Here is a 27053-nt window from a genome sequence, read left to right on the forward strand (position 1 = left end):
TAAATAAATAAATAAATAAATAAACTAGGTTTTGGTGGCAGCAAAGCACTGAAGTCATTAAACTCCACCGAGTTGAATCGTAGCCATGCCATTTACCTACAGAAAGCCCTTAGGCATGTGACCCTGGGCCTCAGCTTCCTCATATGCAACATAGAGACACCAAGTGACTCTCCTATTCACAGTAGTTATATTCTAGAAAGTTGCTAGAGATACGTAATTAGTGAACACTGAATCACTGAACCATTGTTCCCACAGGAAATATAGGGTTAGGTTCCTACGAGATTCTGGTTACAATATTTTTGCCGACTTGTCAATACATAGGCTTGTTTTATGTGTGTTCGTGTAAAGATGCCTTGCTTAATATTGACTCATTGACATTGAACTCATTGTCAACAGCCTGTAACCCATGATAAGCAAAGCCTATCTAACACTTTTTTCCACAAGGCACATCGTGGCCTTCTTGCTCTTAGGAACACTGGACAGCACGTCAGCCCTTTGCTTTAAACAATATTTTAACAATGAAATGTCCAACATAAAACACAAAAATGCGCGCACACACACACACACACACACACACACACACACACACAAACAGTGCTACATAGACAGCAAAAAGGACACTTGTTTACAGTCTGAGAGCTGGAACAAGAAGGTAAAACCTCGTCTTGTCCAACCTCACCTGGGAACGTGTGCATTGAGCAACCCAGATTTTTTCCTGCTCTGCACGTGTGCACATCCACGAGTAATTGCAAAGGTGCCACAAGTATTGATTTGGGATTACAAATAAATTTTCACAAGCAGCTGAATTTCCAAATACACAAGCCCCACACGCTGAAGAACGATGTTAATAATAGCATCATCTTCAGCAAGTTAGGTAGAGATAAGTGAAACATTTTATGTCAGGCACTTAACACAGAATTTGGTACACATATACCATATATGTGCGGGAAAAAATGACTGCTGTTTTGTAAAATATTTTAAGCCCCTGTTCAGTGGTTCAGGATAGAACTATCCATATTCCCATACACCATAACTGAATACTCTAGAAAGAGGATTACAAAACAGCCTAATGTTAAAATTACCTAATAAACTGGTACAATTTTTGCCATGACTTTTTTCAAATTATCTTTAAAAAATCCACTTAAAATAATACCATCTATATTTTCTGTAACAGGTTTGTTGAGTTGTCATTAAGACCTCTGGGAGACCTGGAAGTGGGGAACCATGGGAACAGATCAATTGTTTCGCAAGAAAAACTGCCCTGACAGAGAGAATTAAGCCTTACTCAGAAGTAAATAGGGATATTTCCTCAATAAAACATTAATAGGACTCTAGAAAGGATGCTCCAGTGTAGTCCTTTAAGAACTGGGGCACCTGGGTGGCTCAGTTGGTTAAGCATCAACTATCGATTTCAACTCAGGTCATGATGTCACAGTCGTGAGGTCGAGCCCCACATCAGGAGCAGAGCCTGCTTGAAATTCTCTCTTTCCTTCTCTCTCTCTCCCTCTGTCCCTCCCCCCTCTCTTTAAAAAAAAAATAGTAAACTTTAAGAACCACCTTGTTTGGCATTTATTTCTACTTAGGTGTAATAGTAAACACAAGGGATCCTCTTTATTTGGCATAGAATTTCCTTGCCAGAAAGTTAATATTTGATGGTTATGTGAGGAGCTATAAACACAATCTCCTGAGAGATCTCCTAAGAAATTTACCCGCCTAGCCAAATGGATTGAGAAGATTTCGAATCTAACCTCCCTTCCAAATGTAGCCAGATGGGCATTTTGTTCTAATTCATTCCTCCCAACCCTACCACACTGGAACCCTTCTTCTCTTCCAGGGGTGTAGAGTTCAAAACTCTGTGCCGAGCTTTTCCTTGCAGTTGTTGTTGTCTAAAATACTTGTGCAGTGCTATCCATAGTATCTGTAACATCTCCCTCGGTTGTCTCCACTTCCAGACCCACTCATCCTGCATTCCTGGCTCCGTTCATGGGATCACCATTCTTGCAGTTGCCCAGGCTTGGATTCGGCATTTTCATCTTCCACTTCTTTGCCACAAGCCAGCGGCATCCCGTGACTTCATCCTGAAGGGACCACATTTGCATGTTGGTCACATCCGCCGCCATCTGTCCATCCCTCATTGCCTTTTCCCTAGTCGAGTCCCTCAATCTCATTGCCTGAGCTAAGGCAATAGCTTTGTAACCCCCTCTCCCCAAAACCATTCTACCCATGGCTACCGAATTCACGTTCATAAAGCACTGTTTTATTGTCACACCCCGGAGAGAATGCTTCATTGGTTACCCAGCGTCTACAAAATAAAATGCTGACTCTCCTTTGCTTGTCAGGGAGAAGCTTCGGGGACCTATCCGTGATTGTCCCCTGTAGCCACATCTCCCGCAGTTGCCTTTCGGGAAGTCTGGGCCAGACCAGAAACTCCTCTCGCAGCAGTCTGTCCTTGCATCCAGAAATCCCGCTTCCGGTCCTCGCCTGCTACATTCTTTCTACTCACATCTGCCTTCCCTAACTCTTGGGTACTCTCCACCGCTAAAAGTTATTTCAGGCCCGCCTCAAATGCCACCTCTTGCCTGACACCTTGCTTAATTCAGGCCACCACAGTCGCCTCCCTCCTGAGATCACAGCGCAGACTCTGAACCACACTACAGCCTGGGGAAAGGGTTCACGGTTAAGTATTGGATGCAGTAAAATGATCAGCTGCCTTCCTGTAGGGAACCAATGACGCGGCCGTAAGGTGAGGGGCTGAAATTGCGTCAAGGCAGGGTAGGCCTGTGCAGACCCAAGAACTGAAACCCCCAGCTGCTGCCTGCCAGGCGACACAGTTGAAAGAAAAGGACAAGACGGGCGCTTGGGTGGCTCAGTCGGTTGAGCACCAAACTGCAGCTCAGTTCACGATCTCGCAGTTCATGAGTTCAAGCCCCATATCGGGCTCTGCACTGTCAGATCCTTTGTCTCCCTTTCTCTCTCCACCCCTCCCCTGTCTCTCAAAAATAAATAGGCACCGTGTGTGTGTGTGTGTGTGTGTGTGTGTGTGTGTGGAAAAGGGCAAGATAGGGAAAGAATTGAATAAATAGAAAGGAACATATTTGAGAGGTTGCTGGGGACAGAATGTTTGTGTCCCCCTAAATTCATATGTTACAATCCTGATCCCCAAAGGTGATGGGATTAGTAGGTGGAGCCTCTCAGGGGTGCTTGGAAGGGTAGAGCCCTGAGAAAGGGATTAGTGTCATGTGAAAGACGCTCCAGAGAGACCATGTGAGGTCACAACGAGAGGGCGCCAGGTATGAACCAGAAAGAGACCCTTCACCGGCCCCTGCTGGTGCTCTCGGATTTCCTGCCTCCAGAGAAATAGATGTTTGTTGTTTATAAGCCACCTAGTCTATGCTCTTTTATTATAGCAGCCCATGGACCGAGACAGAGGTGTTTTTCCGTTTTTAGCGAACAGCTTTGGGAAAGACTCACACTCAGAAATAGAACAAATTATATAAGAGAAATATTTTACATGTACCAATTACTAGGTTGCAGCAATTAATTCTTCACGTTGTTTGAAAATATCTCATAGAGACAGAAACAGACATAGATAGAGATACAAAGACCACAATGGCAATGGTCATCATTTTGGGGTAGTGAAATCACTGTATTTGTCTGACTGTAGTTTTTCACTTTTTTATAACAAATACTGTTAGCATCTAGGACAGTGGTTCCCAATCTTGGCTGCACCCCTTAATCACCACAGAAGCTTTTCTTTAAATGTCTAAGCCCCACCCCCAGGGATTCTGGTTAGTCTGAGATAGGACCCAGATGCTAGTGTCTTTTAAATGTCCTCTAATGAGCAGACTGGTTGAAGACGCTGCTCTAGGAGTCCTTTCCTCCCCATCCCACCCCCTCGCTCTGTCCTGAGAAGGAAGTTCGCTCAGACTTTAGAGATGAAGACACGGGGCGTTAAACGAGCAAATGTGCTCTCTACTGTCCACTGGCTGGTGCAGTGGTTTCTTGTTCCATTGCGACGCAAGTTCCCAGACCTACCTGTGTGCAGGGGGCCAGCCCAACAGCACACAGTGTGCCTTGTTCCAGGCCCGGCATGGTCACCAGCCTCAGGGAAGCCTGCCCTCCCAGGAGTCCATCCCAGTCCCTGCTGCTCTGCAGGGGTGTCTGGAGCTAAAGCCCAACTCAGGAGAATGTACTTCTTTCCAACTTCACGTGTCTGTTATTCCCTGGGGTTACATCTTCGGGAGAAAATGAGAGAGCTGCGTCAACAAAGGATTCAAAACTTGGTGTTCCTTGATCAAATACAGGTCTCCCCGCTTTCCAAAAGTTTGCCTTGTGCCACTCGGCTTTTATGGAAAACCGACCTTACAGCATGTTTTCGCTCACCCAAAGAAATTTGAGGATTTTCACATTTACAAACTGGTAACTGCTTCTTCGTGACGTTTCGCTTTATGACAGGTTTCAGAGGAAGCTCTACTCATGGGTAGCGGGGGAAACCTGTCCCATCCAGTATCAATGAGCCCTTGACTTTTCACACACACGTTTTGCTTACATAATAAAAAATAATTTTTATGTACGAAAAATTACTGCTTGTTTGGGGAGTGGTTAATACTGCTTATTTCAATTACCAGCAAATACTCCAGGGGAAGTCAGCCATTCCCTGGCTCTGGATGGCCCTGTAGTTATATTTCACCGGGCAGTTTTTCTATCAGATAGATTTAATAGAGATAGTACCTGAAAGAAAATGGTGGAGAGAAGAAAGGGAAGTTTCAGTGGTGGAATCTGTGCTAATGACCCAACAAACATGAAAGCTGGATGGAATACAATGAGGGTAGGAAACTGTGCTTCCATCAAGAGGGGCCTCCCTTACAGTATTCATCGCAAAGAAGAAAACTCCAGGCCCTTTGCTGGCAGATAACTCTACGGGGTGCAGACCCTGCTACCTAAACACTAAGCTGAAAATTACCTAGTTCTTTTTCAATACTAAGGGCCCAGTATACTCTACTAAAATCTGAAGGGTTATGTGACCTTTCTGTTTGCCTAGAATTTTGAGTCGCCAAAAATTGCTTAAAATAAGTGGGCCATCAGCCTGAATTTGAGAATTTTCCCACGTTCCAAATGTCCAATGAGTATATTTGACCTGTGTATGTGACACGTATGTCACTTCTTTCTACCACTTACATTTTTCGGGTTGACCCATTTTCCTTTGTACAATTTGTCACAAACCCTTTAGATTTTTTTTGTTAGTAGGAATAATGAAAATAATTTTACCATTTATTAGCCATTTGTATACTTCAGGCACTATCGTAAGTACTTTCCAGATACTATTTCATCTGCTCTAACAAGAACTTTGTGAAGTAGGTGTTATAATCTCCTTTTTGAAGATGAAAGAGAGGTTAAATAACTTGTCTACGGTCAAGTCAGTTGGTAACATAACCAGACCTGGTATCTCGAGTAAATAAATATTGATCTTATAAATTGCAGTAGCCAAAGCATTTGGATTGAACTAATGAATACAATCTTCTCTAACATTATGAAATCATAATCTATAGAGAACCTGGAAAGAAACCCAAAGATTTACCAATAAATCAGAAATTCAGAGAATATTAGCAAAATCAGCTTACTTGTTTTTGAAAAGAAAACTGAGAACCCAAGAGAAAAAATAACTTTCCCTAATATCACACACAAAATTATGTATGTTAGGAATAGGCAAATTTAAATTTTCCCAACGACCCTCTGAGATAAATATTAATATCCCCATTTTAAGGTTCCAGGGAGGTTGAATAAACTTGCCCAAAGTCACAGAGCTATTAACTATGGGAGTTTGAATTCAAATCTAGAACTATGGAACTCTCATATTTGAGTCATTAACTTCTCTAATGTCTCCCAAATAGTTAATGACAGAGCATGGATTAGAGGCAGGGGAAAGATTGTTTTACTACAAAATCAGGGTTTTGTTTATGGAACAGATGAAACATTTAGGGAATAGCGTTCCTCTTCTCTGCTCCCAGGCCACACAGAGTAGCTTGGTAGGGTCCTGCTCTGAGGTTCACCAAAGTCACCCGCCCTACAGGATATCCCCGAGATCAGATGAATTAAATGGGGAGGGTGGAGGGCAAGAAACTCATTGCTCGATAGATTTCATCATTTGCTTCCTAAAACTAAGATCCAAGGTTTAATATAGTGAACACATTAGAAAGAGGAGGCAGAAACTTCAGGCCTTCCAGTCACTGCAGCCTCTCAAGTTCCACCTGCATCTGGAGGGAAGGAGTCAGAGAGGCTGAAAGGGGTGTTGTTGTAGTTTGATCTTGGTATTTTATTTTTGTTTGGTTGTTATTATTTTTCAAACCCTGTATGTGATTTTTGAAAAAAAGTAATGATTAGCTATAGACGAAATATAAGACATTGTGTTCTTCATCAGTTTCTATTTTGAAAATATAACTTCCATCCCAAATGAGGTTTTGGTACAGTTCTGTGAAGAGTAGTATGAATGCACCCTGAGAAGACAGCGTTAGAGGAAGCAGACTTTGTTGTCAACTCCTGAGTGTCTGAATTCAAACAGGGAACAATTGGATGTGATCCAAAACAAGTTCGTGATGTTGAGAGAAAATAGTTCTGCAATAATGCAGGGGAGCCCTAAAATCCTCTTTTCAAAGAGTGTATCCCCCCTTTTGATACAAGGTTAAATGAGGGGTTGATGAAATTCTGTGACTTAGGACACTGAAAAAGACAAAATTCAGACTTGACAGTTCTTGCCATTTCCTTCTTTACTAAATTCACTGCTCTTTTGTGTGCAATAATTTTGTTTTAATTTTAGAATTAAAAAAATCTTCATTGTCCATAGTAAAAATAAAGACTTTAGACAGATCTCTGTTTTCTGTGCTTGGTTGGTGATTTTTGTATGTATTTATTTTCAGCACTGCTCTGAGTTTAGGCATTCCATCCAACATCACTAGATTGCAGATTCTCTCAGATGGAAGAGTAGGAAAATAACGAAAGTTGCCCCTGACTCAAAATCTTCCTTGAAAAATGATGGCAAGAAAACGGACTCATTTGGTAAGTAGAAATGAGAGATTATTATTTCCATTACCTGCAAGATATGATGTGTCTTCCAAAAATGAGAGCATGACTAATTTAACTAGAAAATGTTGCAGGCAGCCTATATCAATTCTCCATTACCCCAATTCAAGGCCGAGTCAATATGTCTTTACTTCAAAAACAAGTACAGAAAGGGGGGAGAAGGCACTATTTATTTGGGTGTGTAGACAAAAGGACAAAGAGAAATTGCCCCTCCCCTAATCTCCTAATACTGGCCCTTAAATGAAAGAGTTTCGTGACCTGAAAGTTACTCGTCAGGACGGATGTAACTGAAAACGCATGGGAAGTTACAGTCATTCATTCTCTCCTCTTGAGCTAGTACCTGACCAGGGAGACATATTAAGTCACTTGGCTTGTTCTTCGTGGAGAAGTTTTAGTGTCTAATTGGATCACAAACAGAATGTGAGCAAGTCCGTTATGCAAGAAAGAAGCCCCACCTTCTGGCCACCCGTGTAAGTCTTACAGTGCACCTCCCCACCATATCCCCTGCCACACTCCCAACCCCTGTGCATCGGGGCAAAAGTAGCTCTCCACTGGTCTTTATTTCCTAAAGCAGGAAGCTTTCCTGTGTACTTGGGAAGAAAATATTTGGCACTAATGGAAATCAAAATATTTCTCTAGACAGTTCAGCATTATCTGTAAACCCTCATACCCTTTCAAACCAAAGCATACTTGTTTAGTAACAACAAGTTATTCCCTTTCTCTGCTTCCCTTTTTCATTGGTGGGGAGAAAACATAACAGTATTCTATCCTGGAAAAGCTCCATATACAGTCTGACAATTGCTTTATCTTTTCCTTCTCAGCTCGTAAGCTTAGATCATTATGAACAGAATTTTTCTGTTTGTCAGTACCATTTGCAAATACGTCATGATTCCTTTCAGTGATATTATTAATCAATTTATAATTCAGGCTATAGCTTCATTGTGTCCAATGTATTTTGCGTTTGTCATATAACACTGTGTAAAGTGTCTCTTAAGTCTACTAGGTTCCATTTGTCTCTGAGACCACGTTTTGACCATCGTATTTATTTCTTATTGATATTACCTCACTAATGTAAGCAATGAGGTATAATAACCAGCATGCTTTCCATTGGACCCCATGTAGGTTCTCAGCACTAAAATAAGAAAGCTAAACTGGCATAAAGCTGTGTAAGAGATTCTCCTTTAATTTACATCTGAGTTTTGTGACCAAGGTACATAAATAAAGCATGCTACATTGAGAACGACCACTACCCACAATAGTTGGTAATTAAGAGTAAGGGAGAGGCGAAGTGGGGTGAATTTCAGAATAAAATGTGTTCAAGGAGTGTGGCGATGGGTGGGGAATACGTACGTGGGAGATGTCATCGATCACTAATATGCTGCCCAGTGGGGACAAATCAAGGACACGATACTTTCCAAGTCCCACTAGTGTGTTAGAGACTTCTCAGTTTAATTGAGTATGAATATGCCTTTTCGTGCCCTCGATTTCCGTCTTTTTTTTTTTTTAAGTAGGCTCCACGCTCAGTGTGGAGCCCAACCCCAGTCTTGAACTCACAGCCCTGAGATGTAGACCTTGAGCTGAGATCAAGAGCTGGATGCTTAACTGACAGCCACCCAGGCGCCCCTGTGCCCTTGATTTCTTAACGAAAATTGAATGCCACATTCTTCTAATTGTTGCTTCTTGGGAACGTTACTGCTAACTACTTTTTCCACCCAAGAACTGATAGTTAAAACAATACATGTTGCGAGAACTGTCAGAAATCCAGACCAGCATTGTTCCCGGTCACTCTTCACTTCCTCCCTCCTCTTATCTCTTCTCTGACATTCACCTTTCACTGCCATGTTGGAGTCAATCATGAAGAGACCGTATTTTATGCTTTATTGTGATGTGTTAGGCCTATTTCTGAAAATGAAATAACTCCGTGAAAGAGAAAAACTCACAACCCAAACAAGACAGATATCCAAAATAAGTAAGATAAATAAGTGACAAAAAACAGTGGGCCGGTTTTTGGCATTTTCTTTTGCGCTCTTGTCCTGAGAGGAAAACTTAATTCACTTTTATGTGTCTCATTTGTCCGTTTGTAAAAATCTTGTAGTATTTGTGTGTGTTTCTGTTTTATAAAAGTCATAATAAGCAGAATTACGTAACAAGTATTTGCTATTTGTAGTGCAAACAGTTGTGCTTGAACCTCAGAAACATCTGGTAAGGCAGGAGTACCTATTCTCCCATTAAAGAAATGAGATCATGATTCTTCCAGGGTCACTTCTGATTATACATCCTGGGTTCTCTTTCTACACTATTCTGCTTCTAATTAGTGGTTATTAATAACCAAATTGGGGTTTTTTTAATGTTTGTTTCCTTATTTTTGAGAATGAGAGAGCCCATCACAGGATGGGCAGGGACAGAGAGAGAGAGGGAGAGAGAGATTCCCAAGCAGGCTCTGTGCTGTCAGTGCAGAGCCCGATGCAGGGCTCGATCCCACAAGCTGTGGGATCATGACCTGAGCTGAGATAAAGAGTCGGCCGCTTAACCTACTGAGCCACCCAGGTACCCTCATCGCCAAGTTTCTTGATGTTACTGAGGGACCAGGGACTACTTTCTAGCCAAGCAGACTATGGGAAAACTCATGGCATCTGAATCTTGGCATCTGAGGTAAAGAGAAGGGGTTAGTAGATGTCTTAGCTCTGGCTGCTATAGTAAGACATAGCATGCTAATACCATAGACTTGAGGTGGGGCGGCGCTTAAACAACAGAAATTTGTTTTCCCACAGTTCTGGAGACTAGAAAGCCCAAGATCAAGGTCCCTCAGGGTTCACTTCCTAGTGAGAGCTCTCTTTCCAACTTGCAGATGGCTGCCTTCTCCCTGTGTCCTCACACAGTGGAGAGACAGGGAGGTGAACAAAGGGAGGGAGGGAGAGATAAAGGGAGAGAGAGCGAGCCCTGCCCCCTCTTCCTCTTCTTATGAAACACTAATCTCAACATGTGGGTCCCCCACCTCATGACCTCATTTAAACCTAACTATGCCTCAAAGGCCCCACCTCCAAATACTATCATACTTGGGGTTAGCGCTTCAATGTTTGTATTTTGGAGAGACGCCAACGTTCAGTCCGTAACATAGATTTAAGGCAAATGTGTCTGCATGCTGAATTTACAGAACTCAGTGACTACTAGAAGTATAGAATTATAAGGTGAACTCACATAACCTGGCAAATTTTTCTCTTTACAGAAGCTAAATGGGAAAAAATTAAGCGACCTGCCCAACCACGGTCAATTTATCATTTGCATTTGGTTCTCTCCCATTTTCCTGCTACAACTCATAGCTATCTCATACCTACATCCTTCCTCCCTCCCTATTAAATCCCTCAGTTTCCAGCAACCTGACTTACGCCTTCACTGGATTGCCGGCTGAGCCAAACCCATTCTTCAGAAAAGAACCAGTGAGACACTGATTTCCCCAGAATCCGTTCCCTGAACCCCCAGACTAGTAGAACCAAGACTGCATTTGCAGTCTGGCCACTCCTGGAGGGAAGATGACCTCAAAGTCCCTATGGCAGATACTGGAAATTCCATCCCCACCCCCACCCCGGGGATCCCTGAGAAGTCCAGGAGCACTTAAGTTCTAGTCAGCTCCAGAATCGAGTTCTTGGAGCCACTATGTTAGCTCGGCTTAGGGAATGTCTTGCTGAGCTGTGTTGCTCAGAACTGTGTTAGCTCACGTGGCATTGAGATTTCTTCCTCCATTTCCATTAAACGCCATCTCCCTCGACATTCGTGTGAGTGGGAGTTTGGGAAGACAGACGGATTTTTTTTTTTTTGGTACCTTTGACGACAGCTTAATACCAGCTGTTGGAGGACCACCTGTGGAGGCTACAGCCACTGCTGGATGGCAGTACCTCATGGTAATAAGGCCTTCTGTCTTCGTCCTTTGCTCCCTTCTCCCAGCCACCAGCTCGGCTACCAAGAGTACCTAGTCGCTTCCTGCACTGGAAAGTCCGACTGTCTTTTCTGTTTGCTTGGCTTCTGCTAAGTCATTTCCTCTTCCCACACCATCACTCACCTTCCACGTAAAGGCCGTTCTCTCCCTAAGAGCAACTCTGGTGCCTGCGGTAAAGAAATAAATGCCCTACCCCGTTTCGCCAGGTGAAATCATGGGCTTAACAACAACTAGACCCTCTGAGCCCAGTCACAGCATTTCTGGCATCTCTACTTTGTTTAATGAGGTGTTCACTTTTTCACACATCTAAAAGCCATCCCAACAGGGTGTTAATAGTCCTCTGGGGCCCTCACCAGGGTGCTGTTGACTGTGTTACCAAACAGCATCCCGATGTTGACAACCTCTCCCTTACCTAGATTTGTCTTCTGACGCTTTGATTCAACACCCCCGGGATCCACTCCCAGGCAGACATTTCTGGATCCTGCTGGTACATGTTAGCACACACGGTTGCTCTTTCAGCAAAGAATCCCTTTCCTCCTCCACCAGGTCCCGCACATTCACAGTCAGGATACACTGAGACTTGACGCTAGATATTGACGGGTGTCCAAGAGGGGAGCTGGGAGCAGATCTTCTGTTTTTAAAGTGCTTGCCCCGTTTGAGACTTTTGCAGTCTTCAAATAAAGAGGAGCCAGGCGGGGGTCCATCTCACAACAAGAGGTCATGGGCAAGAAAGTTCAGGAAACTCTAGCCGGACTCCCCATCTCAAGTTTCAGATCCCCATCCCTTCCCTATCAGCACCTTGACCGTGGTGTAGGCAACCAAGGTCAGCTGAGAATTAAGCGTTCCCCGATGGTTGTCATTCACAATTCAGTCCTGTGCCTGACCTGGAGCTTTCTCTGCCCTGTGGCTGAAGATAGTGGAGGCTAGGGCTTGGGCGTGGTGGTAGGGATCTCTAAATGTGCACAAAATCTCTCTGATTCTCAGACTTCCCTTTAAAAATTGCAGTTCGCCCGAGCCTGCCATTTTCTTTCTTCGTGCATCATTGGCGTCCAGACAGCAACAGCTGTGGCTATGCAACTCCGCCATCTTTGTATGTTTTGTTCCCCCCCAGACCTTTCGAACGCCAGACATACTCCACCGCGGTGCATCCCTTCGGCCCGGGTGCCACTGCAGTGGACACGTGCCTTAGCAGTGACACCATGATGGGGCACGCCGGTGCCTCCGCTACCAGCAAGGATGGGTCCCGGGTGCCAGCCAAGATCTGATCCGACTCTAGTGTCCCACTCTAACACTGTTGGCTGTTGCCTCAGGTAGAATCCAAACTTAGCCTGAACCCTGTGGGGATGGGTGCCTAGAACAACAGATCGCCCCGTAGAGTTGTCCCATCTTTGAGGCAGGGGGGTCAGGGTTTGTACTCCGCTGTCCGTCACACCCCAATTCCGGCAATATCGAATCTAGAACAGTGTGAATCGTCTGTGCCTTGAAGATGTCGCTTCTTCCTGGGTCTTTGATCTTGGGCAAATCACTTACCTCTTCTAAACCTCAGATAGCTTCTCTGAAAATGGGGAGATGAATTTCTACTTCAGAAGATTATTGGGAGAACTAAAGGAAACAGATAGATGTGAAGCCTTTGTATGACACGCTTAGATCAGTGCCGTAAGGAGCACTGTAAATGTCCGTTCCCAATCCTCTCCCGCAGTCCCAACATTTAACTACCCTTTGATTTGCAGCAGGTTCACCTTTCTGAACATGGATGAACTATGTCAATTCTCCCTTCCCGCAAATCTTGCAAGACTCCTGTAGCATCAGAAACATACTCACACGAGTATTCTTTTTAATGGTGGCAAAAGGCACACGACATAGAATTTAGCATTTTATTTTTGAGAGTTCAGTCTTGTTAAGGGTATTCACATTGTTGGGCAACCGATCTCTAGGACTTTTTCACCTCATAAACCTGAAACTCTATTAAAAACCACCTTTCCATTCCCAGTCTCCCCAGCCCCTGGCAACCAACTTTCTACTATCTCTGTGAATCTGACTGCTTTGGATACCTCATGTAAGTGGAATCATACAGTATCTGCCTTCTTGTAATTGGCTTATTTCATTGGGCATAATGTCCTTAAGGTTCATCCATGTTGTGGCATGTGTCGGAATTTCCTTCTCTTTTAAGGCTGAATGATAAATATTCTAGCCTTTGTATACACCACATTTTGTGTTTCCATTTACCCACCAGTGTACCTACACTTGGATTGCTACCACTTTTTGGCTACTGTGAATAGTGATACTGTAAACATGGCTGTACAAATATCTCTTCAAGTACACGCATTCGGTGCAATTGCTGGATTGTCTGGTAGTTTTATTTTTAATCTTTTGAGGAACTTCCATACTATTTTCCATAGTGGCCACACCATTTTGCATTCTCATCAGCGGGACACAGGGCTTCCAATCTCTCCATCTCCATATTCTTGCAAACACTCGCTGTGAGATCGTGGTTTCATTTTTGTTTTTATATTAGCCATCCTGGTGTGTGTGGAAAATACTTTTAAACCTAGTTAATATCATTAACATTTAACATAGTCTCTGTAATGTTTAATTTTATGTGTCAATTTGACTGGCCTAAGGGATGCCCAGAGAGCGATAACACATTATTTTTGCGTGTGTCCGTGAAGGGCATGGTCACAAGAGATGAGCATTTGATTTGGTAGACAGAATAAAGAAGATCAACCTCACCGATGCAGGTAGGCATAATCCAATCTGTTGGGGGCCTGAATAGAGCAAAAAGTCAGAGGAAGGGCAGATTTGCTCTCTGCTGAGCTGATACATCCATCATCTCCTGCCCTCAGACATAAGCAGTCCTGGTACCTGGGCCTTTGCACTTGGACTAGGACTTACACCATTGGCTTTCCTAGTCTACCGCTTGCAGAGGGCAGATTGGAATGTCCCACGCTTCCATAATCACATCAATCAATTCCTATAATAAATATAACATAACATAAATGTTCATATGTCTGCATTTCATGTGCATGTAAAGATATCTCCTGTTGATTCTGTTTCTCTAGAGAACCGTCACTAATACAGTCTCTATAACTTTTTGCTACCGACAGGCAAATCTTCCCGGTTTCTAGGAGCTCAAAAATCATTAGCATGCTCATTTCAAATTCCAAGTTTTCCTTGAAAGTTAAGGTTTCCAAAGCTTGACTCTTCTATTATTCTGTTGATATAATGCTATATAATATGAATAAAAACAAGAAAGAGAACTGTAACGTATGATCCGGTATGCAATAATGAAAGTCCCTAAATCTCTGAGTGCAAACATAAATGATTCTTTATTATTTTTTATTTAAAAATTTTTTTACTGTTTATTTATTTTTGAGAGAGAGACAGAGACAGAGTGTGAGCAGGGGAGGGGCAGAGAGAGAGGGAGACACAGAATCCGAAGCAGGCTCCAGGCTCCAAGCTGTCAGCACAGAGCCCAATGCGGGGCTCGAACCCACAAACTGTGAGATCATGACCTGAACCGAAGTCAGACACTTAACCAACTGAGCCACTCAGGTGCCCCAATGATTCTTTAATTCTTAATTTTAAATCAAGGCTTTTTTTTTTTTTGATTCAATGCATAGTCCGACTACAATTCATTAACTCTAGGATGGATCCTGTCTGAAGTCTCATGGGCACAATTTCTTACATGTTTTGTTAGCAATAAATGAACGGAATAATTTTAATTTATGTTCCCCATTCTGTATTTTAAATGGAACATTATAGCATAGAAAAATAAACCATTCCATCATAATACCTACAGAAAAAAAAAAGTAGTGTTTTGTTAAGTGTTGACAGATTTGTGCCTGGATACTGAGTCCTATATCTTAGAAGGTGTCTTTTCCTAAAGTTATAACCTTAAAAAAGAATCACATTCCAAAATATGTAAAATGAGAGCCGCAGAAAGAGAGGAAAGAGAGGAGGCGACAAAAAGAATATTTGAAGCAATAATGGTCAAAATTTCCCAGTTTGATGAAAAACATCAATCTACACATGCAAGAAGCTCTAACTGCCAAGTAGGATGGAAAGAACAGGGGTAAGGAGGAAGTAACTTTGTCAAGGATCTCGTGTTTCACTTTGTAACTATGTGAATAAATTTTCAAATTTGAGATAATTTTTTCTAATTGATTCTTATTTGTAATTGAATTACTTGGTTATTTTTGTCTTTACTCTCTATCTCACTCCACGGGGTGACAGCATTGTAGGACAGGGAGAGTCGGTAGAAGCTTAGGTCATTCTGCTGTCTAAAACCTAATGCCATGGTGGGGAAGGGTATGGAAAGGAATACGAAAAACTGCCATTGTCAAAACCCATACGTTATTAAGAGCATAAAATCAAACTAAATAAAACCCTTAATGTGCATGCAAATGGAATAAAAATCTGAGTGAAGTTCAGCCTAAGGTGGAACGCTTTAAATATTCTGTAAGTTCATGGACCATGTCTCATTTGCTTAGCAATGTTCCCATGAAGCTTAGAGTCATGGCCTAGAAGTCTAATATTTTGTTAAAGTTTAGCAGATCCTTTATTAGGACAATTTTAGGGGTAATACATTTAAAACAACATGAAATTAGGAATTTTTGTATTGCAAAACTGTTTTGAAAAGTGTTCGTAAATCTTATATCTTGTAAAACACAAGCACAAAGCTAAAAGCCATAAACTTCCTTGGAAAGTTGTGATTGAAAACGAGATCATTCAAATCCAAAATCGATTTTCCTGAATTACAAAGAATATTTACAGAAGCTGGATGATTAATTTTTAGCATTTGCTAATTTATCTTGACTTTTCTTTCACCAAAAAATAAAATAAAATAACTGAAAGGTGTGGAGAATATGGTGGAAAATATTTTTGTTGTTTTGTTTACTTAAAAAACATAACATCCAATTTATTAAAAACTTAAAAGAATAGTATAAAGATTCCTGTATGCCTTTTGTTTGGCTTCCCAACTGTAAATAGTTTATACATTTACTTTCTCATTCTGTCTCTCTGTCTCTCTCTCACACACATATGTGTAATTTTTTTCTGAACTAATTGAAAATAAATTGCAAACGTGACTCTAGATATTTTTTGGTGGATATTTCCTGAAATACAAAGACACTATTCTATATAATCACAGCACCACCAACTATATAATGAAATAAACACTGATGTTGCATGACCGTCTAATCCACAGGACCCATTCAGATTTTGTCAAATTTTACAATAATTCCATTTGGAGAAAAGAATTGTCTAGAGGTCCAAGATCAAATCCAGGATGATTCATTGCATTTAGCTGCCAACTCTCTAGACTCTTGCAATTTAAACAGTTTTTCCACCTTTCTTTGACTTCCTTGAACCTGACAGCTTTTGGTGGGAACCTGACACAATTTGGTGATAATTTGACAGTTATTTTCCATAATACTGCTTAATTTTGATGAATATAATGACATACGTTTCTTTCTAAAAATGAACAGCAGAAAGAAACTTCAAACTACTGTAAAGTAATCAGCATTCTCTCTATGCCCTGTATCTCACCTCAGCGCTGCAGTTTAAATAAGAAAAAGCACCCTTACAAGAAAGGGAAGAAAAAGAAGGGAGGTGAAAGAAAATGAAATCAATAAGAAAATCTTCAGAACGAGAGAAATAACTTCTGCAACATTTTATTTAAGCCATAATAATCTCTCATAAGTATTAAATCCTAGATCTAATCCAGTAAAAAAAATAATAATAATAACCAGTATCTATGTATAAATAGGGCACTCTAGTAAATAGTTCAATGTAGGTAGGTACCTAATGTCTCTTTCTACGCTTGAAATTCTGGCTTCGTCTTTGTACTTTGCATTGCCTGAAGCTTTTGCAGAACCAAACTATGAATGTCTCGCACCCAATTCCTCCATAGAAAAGTTTTCTCTTTATTGGAACTCATCTCTTTTACTTCGTTGTCTGATTTTCAGCTGGCGTTTTGGCAGATTAACTGTTGGGCATCTGTTATTTAATGACTGCATTGTCATTCTGTTAATCATTTATTTTGTTACTTATTTCTCAATTAATGTAATTCAGTCAACAAGTAAACTTCTCTTCCATGAAAACGATGAGTATTCATAATCATAAAAATTATTTTCTGGATGAAATTTTCTGTTATGTATTTGCAACATCAGACTAAAAATTTTTTTAATTTTTTTTTAACATTTTGAGAGACAGAAAAAGACCGAGCACAAGCAGGGGAGGGGGCAGAGAGGGAGGGAGACACAGAATCCAAAGCGGGGCTCCAGGCTCTGAGCTGTCAGCACAGAGCCCGATGCAGGGCTCAAACCCACAAACCATAAGATCATGACCTGAGCCAAAGTGAGATGCTTAACGAACTGAGCCACTCAGGCGCCCCCCAGACTACAAATTTTTGATAAGTATATACATAATACCTAGGAATGCATTTGCTGTGGTGACATCATCACATTTCATTCATATAAACATTCACATTTTATTATCTTTAAAAATTATACAGTGCTTTGATCAACACGGCAATGGCTGGTTAAGCTCTCATTTCTTTCATGAATCCTGTGGTTTGTGATCTATTACTCACTGATCCAGTTCCCCAAGATTTTAGAAAAATCTTTACAGTATTAGCTCTGGATCGCATAGCGTTTTTATAAATCGGAATGATATTTTAACTTACCTAAAGGATATAGGTTAATTCCTTGCGATTTCCCTTGTAACTCCTATGTATTCTCCCTTTTTTCTCTGTACAGACTTATCATGCAGCTCCATAGGCCCAAGAGATGCAATAATGTAACAGACAAGATCTTTTAAGGAAATTTTATCCAACATTCTTAATTGGAAGGCATTTGAGAGGAGCACAGAGAAACCAAGTGCCCAGGTTTCCTGATACCAGTTCTGCAAATCCTTGCTACGCTACGCACCAAGGGACCTGCCATCTTCATAAAGTTGATGTCTTCCACAAAAACAAAACGACACAAAACAAGAAACCGGCACAGAGTATGTTCTGTGTATCTATGACAGAACACCGAAGCACCCTCTCTTTGGGCAGGCTGACCTCCTCGTGGCGAATACAGTTTGGGGAGGACGGAGATAACAGCCGATTAGAACAGACCACGCAGCCAGATCAGGCACATACCCAGGCCAGCTGTCCAGGCCTTGCCGACAACCTTCTATAGCCTCACCTCTAAATAAACATGTAACAAATATCTCATGGATATCCATTTGAAAGGTCAGCAAATGATTAGCCTGCCCAGAGGGCCCACATGTTTCCATCCAGCCCTGCGTGATTTGAGACCATTTCCTGCACCAGGGTGCCAAAAGAGAAATGGGATGCGATTTCAACTAGCCATTTGAGAAATTCTAATCAAACCTTCCAGAGGCTTTAACCAAATAAACCAATCCAATGTGTATTTTAAAAATGGTCTGAGAACGTAAAGGCCAAGGAAAGGGAATGGGAGACAGAACAGAGTAGGGATATAGACATAACATAGAACAGCCGGATAAGAAATGGAAGTTTTAATCAAGTAACTGCTGTTTTGTACAACTGGTTTGGTTAGCATTTACTAACAGATGAGACTTGCCTTTGCTGGATTGATGTGAATAGACTGTTTCCTTCTTGGTCGGGCAGACGTGATATGCAGAGGAAGCAAAGTCATAATTTACTTGTAAGAGGAGTTACATCAGCATCGTGATGGCAAAAGATGTCCCTCATTTTTGTCGCCCCGACAGCAAAAGTTCAGCATCCATGGGCAAGGGTGTGTTTGCGGTAACTGTGGCATCCAACACCACCTGCTAAGGGATCCAGGACAAGTCTCACCTATCAGTTCATCAGGCAATAGACAGACGGACCTTGGTCCTAGCTGTGGATCCTGTAATGGCACCTTAACTGGCTTCAGCCCCTCTTCACTGTGGTCCAGAAGCTCCTGGAGAACACTGACTTAGGCAATTGCCTGTGCACGAGAGAGCCTTTGGGGAAGTCCAGGATTACAGAGAAGAAGTGCCAGCACACTGCTGCAGCAAAAAACCAATTTGGCTGCCTTCGAGATGGCAGTAAAGACTGGAGGAGATGACGCGAGGATAGCCACGCAGAAGTTCAAGGAACAGGAACAATCAAGGTCACGTAACACCGCCAGAAGCTCGTAATAAGCTTCCTGTAAGCAAACTGAACACATGAGGACCTGCAGTTTACCAGACAAATCAAAATAGCAGCTTTAAGGAAATTCAGTAAGCTATAAGAAAACAAAGCCAAATTGGTACAGAAACTGTGACACAGAGTGGAGGTTCCTCAAAAATTTTTAATGTAGAACTACTATATGATTCTTCAATCCCATTTCTGTGTATGGATCCAAAGGAAATGGAAACAAGATCTTGACAAAATACCTTCACTTCCATGTCAGTTCAGCAGTATGCACGGTAGCCAGGATATGGAACAACCTAAGTGTCCGTCAACACACAAATGGATAAAGAAGATGCGATGTGTCGCATTATTACGTTGTGCTGTAATGAAATATATAACGGGATATTATTCGGCCACAGGAAGGAAGGAAATCCTGCCATTTGCGACCATATGGATGGACCTTGAGGGCATGAGGCTGAATAAGATAAATCAGAGAAAGACAAAGCCTGTACGGTATCACTTCTATGTGGAACCTAAAACTACTGAACTCATAGAAACAGAGTAGAAGGGTGGTTACCAGTGGCTGAGCAGTGGGGGAAATGGAGAAATGTTGGTCAAAGGGTACAAACTTCCAGCTATACGATGAGTAAGTCTGAAGCTAGTAATTCTGTATTATTCTCTATTGAAAGTTGTTAAGAGAGAAAATCTTGAAGAGTCTCACCTGCAAAAGGGAAAACTGGTAATTATATGACATGTTGGAGATGTTAGCTGACACTGTGGTCGTAGCAATCATTTTGCAAAATACAAGTTTATCAAGTCAACACCTACATCTTAAAGTTACACAATGTCATGTGTCAGTCGTATCTCAGTGAAGCTAGAAAATAAATGAACCGTGTAGCAATTTCAGTTAACATTTATCGGTTACGTCATATTACTGAACATCCTGCTAGATCCTTTTGCGTGCAATCTTACTGAATTCTCATAATCACCTAAAGAAATGGGATTTCTGCTGTGTGTGCAGACCATCATCCTGGTTGCTACAGAAGTTAGGAGTTAGGAGTAGGAAAAGGGGAGAAAATGAAAAAACACGTAAACCCTCATGTTTGTACTGGTTATCTACTTATTGGTGCAAAATGAATCCACTGAAAACTTCGTGACTTGAAAACAATACTCCTTTGTCCTCTCTCACAGTGTCCACGCATCAGGAATGGGGCAGGACGTGTTGGACATGCCTTTCCTCTGCAATGCCTGCGGCCTCAGGTGGAACACTCAAAGTCTGGAGGCAGAAATCACCAGAAGATTTACTCACATACATCTAGTGGTTGATTCTGGCCTTGGGTCACAGATCTGGCCAGTCCCAGGCTTCCTTACATCATAGCTCTGGATTCTGAGGTAAGCATCATGGAGGGCATAGAAGGAGAGGAGCTCGAACCTTTCTGTGACCCAGCCTAAGAAGTCACACGGGATCCCTTCAGTCATACCCCACTGGGCCAGTTGAGATAGTCACAAATCTTGTCCTGTTTCCAGAGGAGGGACTATAACCCCAGCAGCCCCATCTCTGGGTGGGTCAGTCATACTGTAAAAAGAGTCTCTGGGATGGGATAAATACATTGGAGCAGCCACCAATGAGAAACAGAATTCCCCACAACCTTATACTTTGGTAAAGCCTTTAGGGTGAGCTCTGAAGTTAGCCAACACCAAGAAACATGCCTCATGCAGGACTCCATGGGTGGTCAGAGAAGGGAAGCATTAGAGATGATTTCAGACTAAGGATTAAGGCGGGCTTTATAGAGGAAGCAGTATTTGAATTCTATCCGACTGGGAAGCATTTTGATTCGTTTATTCATTGTATGCCTACTTGGTGTATGGATGGTAATGTGCTAAGTGGAGAATATAATGGAAAATTCTACTCCCAAGGCACAAGGTTGAAGGTGATCTCAAAAGGCCTCAGGACTTCCTCAGTGGGGAACTATTTGTTTGCACCCTTGCTTCTCTCCGCTCACCATCATATTCCTTCTTGTGTTGCCGGAAGCTCACAGAGGTGCAGAGATCATGAATCATACTTCCCCTGACTTCTCTTTAGTCTCTGCTCCAACAGAGAGCAGGACCATGGGAGACATGGCACTGAATAATTTGGGGACCAAGCTGGAAATTGCTTTGTATTTATTTTTTTAGTTTTTTTTTTAAGTTTTATTTATTTAAGTAATCTCTACACCCAACGTGGGGGCTCGAACTCACAACCCAGGGACCAAGAGTCACATGCTCTTCTGACTGAGCCAGCCAGCACCCCTGTTCAATATTTCTAAAGGAAAAAATTCTGCAAAACACTGAATGGAATGAAATAATCTATTTGTAGACTATTGAGTTGCCAGTGTTTAAATCTTCAAAGAAACCAAATTTCTTGTGATGTGTGAACTCAACAATTTAAAACACACAGAAGCAAATATTTTTATAATTTCTCTTTTCTGTTTTATTTCAATATATCCTATTTCTTCTCTCTACCCATGTGATTCCACATGGAATAGAGATCAAAGCTTTTACTTGTTGATGAGGAAATGCACAGAAAAATCTAAACATTTACAGTAATTAACAGTTGGACCAGAGAAACTAGAAATGTCAAAGCCATGACTTCGACTTTTTAAATCCCATCAATTATTCTGTCCCTGAGCAAGTGAAACTTTCAGCAATACTAGGGCATTGTCTTTTTTTAAATAGCTCCAAGTCTTGTATTTTACTACAGAACAACTTCCTAAAGTAGGATATGCCCCAGATTCATACAAGAGCAGTTCAGCAAAATATTCACTGTTTTTAAACCCATACACATATTTAAAAAAAAAAACAAAAACTGACTTTGGGAACTCACTGTAAATTCCAAGCCTCTGTTCTGATCATGAAACATTGACCATGACTCAACTGTGATTTCTTTCCTCATATAGATGAGATTTGCTTATAGGTTTAGACTTATCTTGAAAGTAGATCATCAAATACCTTTACAGTTAAGAATTTTGCAGATTGTACTTCTAATAGAGGATCAAGGCATGGTTATTTAAAAACCAGTGATTTCAAAAGGCTAAGAATTTCATAGGGTAAGAACATTAATTTACTAGGTTGGAAAATATTTTTTTTACCACAGAGATGGAATGATCCTAAACTCTTGTTTCTCCCTTTTGAAGCTCTTTAGAAGTGGCTCAGAGATAAAGTTCAAATACAACGAACTTGAGATAAACCAGCTCATCAGGTTTAAGCGAATTCAGAGGCCTTCCCACTGTGAGTAAAACCCTAGATAGTCTGTCTGTTATGCTGTCAGAAGCAGCATTCTGTGATTCACATCAAGCCTTAAAAGTACAGAATGATTACTAGGCGTGGTCTAAGCAGCTCCAGGCAGCCCCATACTTATTCATATGGTGATCTCTTAGGTAGAACCACACTACCAAAGAATAAGGATCTAAAAATATGAGGGTATGTTGCAAGAATGTATCAAAATAATATAAGGATCCACAATAAAACTAGCTGATAAGAACCCCAAAATATGAGAAGTGGGGAAGAACCACCACCAATGATAAGACCCACTTGGCATCTGCACTCATGTGGGAGGAAATGGAAAGAGCAAAATGGGGTATCCGAGTACCCTGAGAAAAGGGGGATCCAAAATCACCAGCAGGTACTCTCTAAGCATGAAAAGACTGTCAGAGGAGTCTACAAATTTCGTTCATGGAGGAGAGCAAGGGAGCCTGAGGAAAGGTCAGCAGGTGCCAAAATGGTCTTGGTCCTTGGAATTCACAAAACTTGTAATCCTGAGCTCACTTCTAGAGCAGACCTCTCACTAAGGAGAAATCGATGACAATCTAGGTTGCAGGACATCAGGGCAAAGAAAAGAGAAATCCGGATAAACATGGGGGGAAAGAGAGCAGAGGAAACAGAGCTCAGAGAATAGGCCATGTCTTAATTATTTCATAGAAAGAACAGACCAAGGAGCTTTAGAGCTATGAAGCTAGAAATATATCCTGGCCCACCCCTGCCTTCTTAAAAGTACAGAAAAACTCCTATCACTTAAAAATGAGCGACAGAGGGGCGCCTGGGTGGCTCAGTTGGTTGAGCAGCTGACTCTTGATTTTGGCTCGGTCATGATCTCAGGGTTGTGGGATGGAGCCCTGTGTCAGACTCCATGCTGACAGCTTAAGATTTTTTCCTCTCTCTTGCTCTTTCTCCCCACCTCTGCTCCTCCCCCGCCCCCCCTCCACCATGCACAATCTCTCTCTCTCTCAAAAAAAGAAAAAAAAATGAGCAACAGGAAAGAATCATAGTCAATTTCTATACAATGTTATTATTATTACAAGAAAGAAAAAAGTGAAGGAGGAAGCAAGGGAAGGAAGAATATCCTTACAATCAGTGAAAGAAAAACATGCCCAGAGAGCAAATAAAACTGTTACCTAATGTCTCAATATGAACTAAAAAAAAATTAACATAATTGTAGAAAGTATTAAAGAATAGCATAAATCAGAATTGGAAAAATGTGGAAATAAAGTGATTGGAGAAAAGGAATATTTGAAGAAGTTGTCAGAACTCAAAAACTACATTTATTTACTTAGTTACTTATTTGAACATTTTTTCAAAATAAAGAAAAATCATGCAAACTGGAATAAACACAATACAAAATGCCCTAAAAGAGCATTATAAAATTGAAAGAACAAATATTTTTAAAACCAAAAATGCCATTTTTGAAGGCGAAAGGGAAGACCCAATATACACATAGGAGTCCCCAAAGAAATAAGTAATGGATGAGAACAAATAAATCTGTAATTTAAGCAAATTTTCCTGAATGAAAAAAGACTTGAGCCTAACCTGGATACTTGAGAATATTGGCCCAGCTGTCAATACCGACATGTATTCCAGGAACACAGTCTTCAAAAGGAAAAAAAGAAAACCTTTGGGTATTCAGCAAAAATACCAAGTCAGTAAGAAAGTAAAGAAAATCAGTTACCGTCTCACTTTTCAGGAGCAACACCATAGGCTAGAAGACAATGGCATGATACTTTAAAATATGCAAAAAGGAAAATTCAAGCCAAGAATTTTGTATTCCACTAAATGGATCTTCAAGTTTAAGAACCATGTACTGATGGCTTTGAATTCCAGGAATATGGTTTTGACAAATTCTCCCTGTCAATGTATTACATAATGAGCTTCAGACTACCAATATGGAAGGGGATACATTGACGTAATACTCGATAATGGTTGTGAGATAGAATAGTATTTAGTCATGCAGTCTGGTTATGTTACCACTATCGAAGCTTGATGGAAGAATGGCCAGAGTATGTGACAGTAGAGTAACTTCATCTCTAGGCATCAAGTAGTAAGAGGCCACTCACTACATCAAATCAGATGGTATGGAGATGAAGAGAAGAGAAAATATGAGGACACTGGCTAATTTCAATATTGCTCCTAGTGGGGAAAAAAATAGGCAATAACCAAAAAAGAGAGCACTAAATGTTTTATATATAGTATAAAGACAACCTTGAGAACAAAAATATAAACCTTTCTGGAGAACAGATTCACTTACACATTTAAAAGAAAAAAGAACACTTTCTTAAAGTTTATTTATTTATTTTGAGAGAGAGCGAGAGAGCAGGGAAGGGCAGAGAGAGAGAGAGAGAAAGAGAATCCCAAGCAGGCTCCCAGCTGTCAGCATGGAGCCTGACGTGGGGCTTGATCTCAACGACCATGAGGTCATGTCCTGAGCCAAAATTAAGAGTCGGACATTTAACTGACTGAGCCACCCAGGCGCCCCAGGAAGAACATTTTAATGGTTTCCAAAGAATGAAGGATGAAATAGGGTAGAGGGATCATAAGTTAGTCCTTTTTTGAAGATATCTTGTTCTGTAGATTTGACTTTGGAAGCTTATAAATATTTTATACAATCTTAAAGCAAAATGAAAATTCTAAAAAGCAGTTTCTGGAGTTCCATTTCTGGGATGAAAACATACGCACTTCCATGGACCCAACCCAAGCAAAGTTCATGAAAAGTATTCTTCTAACTTTTAAGTCTCTGGGAATTTCCCAAGGGCATACAGCAAATGAATCACGATTTAGTCAAGAAAATCTCCTGAAACTTATAGGAGAAATGACAGTGTGCACTTGAGCTATAACCCACCCACTCCCAGCCCTCTGCCAGCTAAGTTTGACAGAAGCCCCACTCTGGGCGGATGAGGCCGAGAAGACAGGTCTCCCTTCCTCCTCGACTCCTAAAGAAGGATTGTAGTAGCTCACCAGGAGAGGCAGTCTGCCAGCATTTCTCATCCCCACCAACTGTAAGATGAAAAAGCTAAATTCCTGCTGAGAACAGCTGAGAGGTCAGGACTCCCTTCCCCCACCTGGTCCCTCCTCCTCAGACAGACAGGCAGAGGCTGACTCCCAGTCACAGCATGCCAGGAATGCTCCGGGGCTCTGACCACCTTCACCCCAGCTGACTTGTAGGGCAGGGCGCTTCGGGTGGCCAGGTGGGGGGTGGAATTCACAACTGCAAAGGCCTACATAAAAACAAGAAAAAAGATCTTAAATCCGCAACCTATCTTTCACCTTCTGTCCCTAGAAAAAGAAGAAAAAACAGCACAAAGCAAGCAGAAGAAAGGAAATAAGGATTAGTAGTGAAATAAATAAAACAGTGTAAGAACAATAAGTCAGTGAAACCAAACGTTGGTTCTTTGAAAAGATCAAAAATATTGGTGAAACTTGACCTAGATTAAGAAAGAAGAGGGCACCTGGGTGGCTCAGTCGGTTAAGCGTCCGACTTCGGCTCAGGTCATGATCTCACGATCCGTGAGTTCGAGCCCCGCGTCAGGCTCTTTGCCGACAGCTCAGAGCCTGGAGCGTGTTTCAGATTCTGTGTCTCCCTCTCTCTGCCCCTCCCCTGTTCGTGCTCTGGCTCTCTCTGTCTCAAAAATAAATAAACGTTAAAAAAAAATTAAGAAAAAAAGAAAGAAGAAAAGAGAAGATTCAAATTAATAAAAACATAAAAGAAAGGGGCACCTGAGTGGCCCAGTCGGTTAAGCGACTCTTGATCTCGGCTCAGGTCATGATCTCACACTTCGTGGGTTCAAGCCCTGCATCTCTGTGCTGATGGCGTGAGCCTGCTTAGGATTCTGTCTCTCCTTCTCTCTGCCCCTCCCCTACTTGTGCTCTTCCTCCCTCTCAAAATAAGTAAATAAACTTAAAAAAAATTTTTTTTAAACATAAAAGAGGAAATATCGCTACCAATACATAAATAAAAATAATTGTAAAGGAATACTATGGGGGTGCCTGGGTGGCTCAGTCAGTTAAGTGTCCGTCTCTTGATTTCCACTCAGGTCACAATCTCATGGTTGGTGGGTCTGAGCCCCACATCGGACTCCAAGCTAACAGTGTGGAGCCTCCATGGGATATTCTCTCTCTCTGCCCCTCCCCCACTCACACTCACACAGTCTCTCTTTCTCAAAATAAATAAATAAGCTTTAAAAAAAAAAAAAGGTATACTATGGACAACTGCCTGCCAACAAATCAGACAACATACATGAAATGGACACATTGTAGGAGACCTACAGACTACCAAAAGACCCAAAAGAAATAGAAAATCTAATAGACCCATAATCAGTAAAGAGATTGAATTAGTAGTCAAAAACACTTCCCACAATAAAAAGCCTGGGACCAAGTGGCTTCATGGATGAATTCTATCACATATTTGAAGAACTGGTACCAGTTCCAAAGCATTCCAAAGTCAACGTGTTCCAAAGTACAAGCATTTCCAAAAACATAGAAGAAGAAACAAAGAAACACTTCCTGACCCATTTTGCATATCATATATTGAATAAGAGACTTGTTTACGGAACACATAAAAAACTCTTAAAACTTAATAATAAAGAGGCAAGCTAATTTAAACAATTTTGA

At 41.4% G+C, this 27053-nt stretch overlaps 1 long non-coding RNA gene across 1 annotated transcript in view; it reads left to right on the plus strand.

Annotated features, from left to right (window-relative positions):
* LOC125156566 (uncharacterized) overlaps positions 1–20522 on the plus strand; it is a 69770-nt gene extending 49248 nt beyond the window's left edge. Inside the window, exons 2-4 of the long non-coding RNA XR_007148671.1 lie at positions 6915–7053; positions 17770–19782; positions 20328–20522. This is a non-coding gene — a long non-coding RNA (uncharacterized LOC125156566). The remainder of the gene's footprint in view (positions 1–6914; positions 7054–17769; positions 19783–20327) is intronic.
* The last annotated feature ends 6531 nt before the right edge of the window (positions 20523–27053 follow it).

The sequence above is a fragment of the Prionailurus viverrinus genome, chromosome F2, assembly GCF_022837055.1.
Source record: "Prionailurus viverrinus isolate Anna chromosome F2, UM_Priviv_1.0, whole genome shotgun sequence".
NCBI lineage: Eukaryota > Metazoa > Chordata > Mammalia > Carnivora > Felidae > Prionailurus > Prionailurus viverrinus.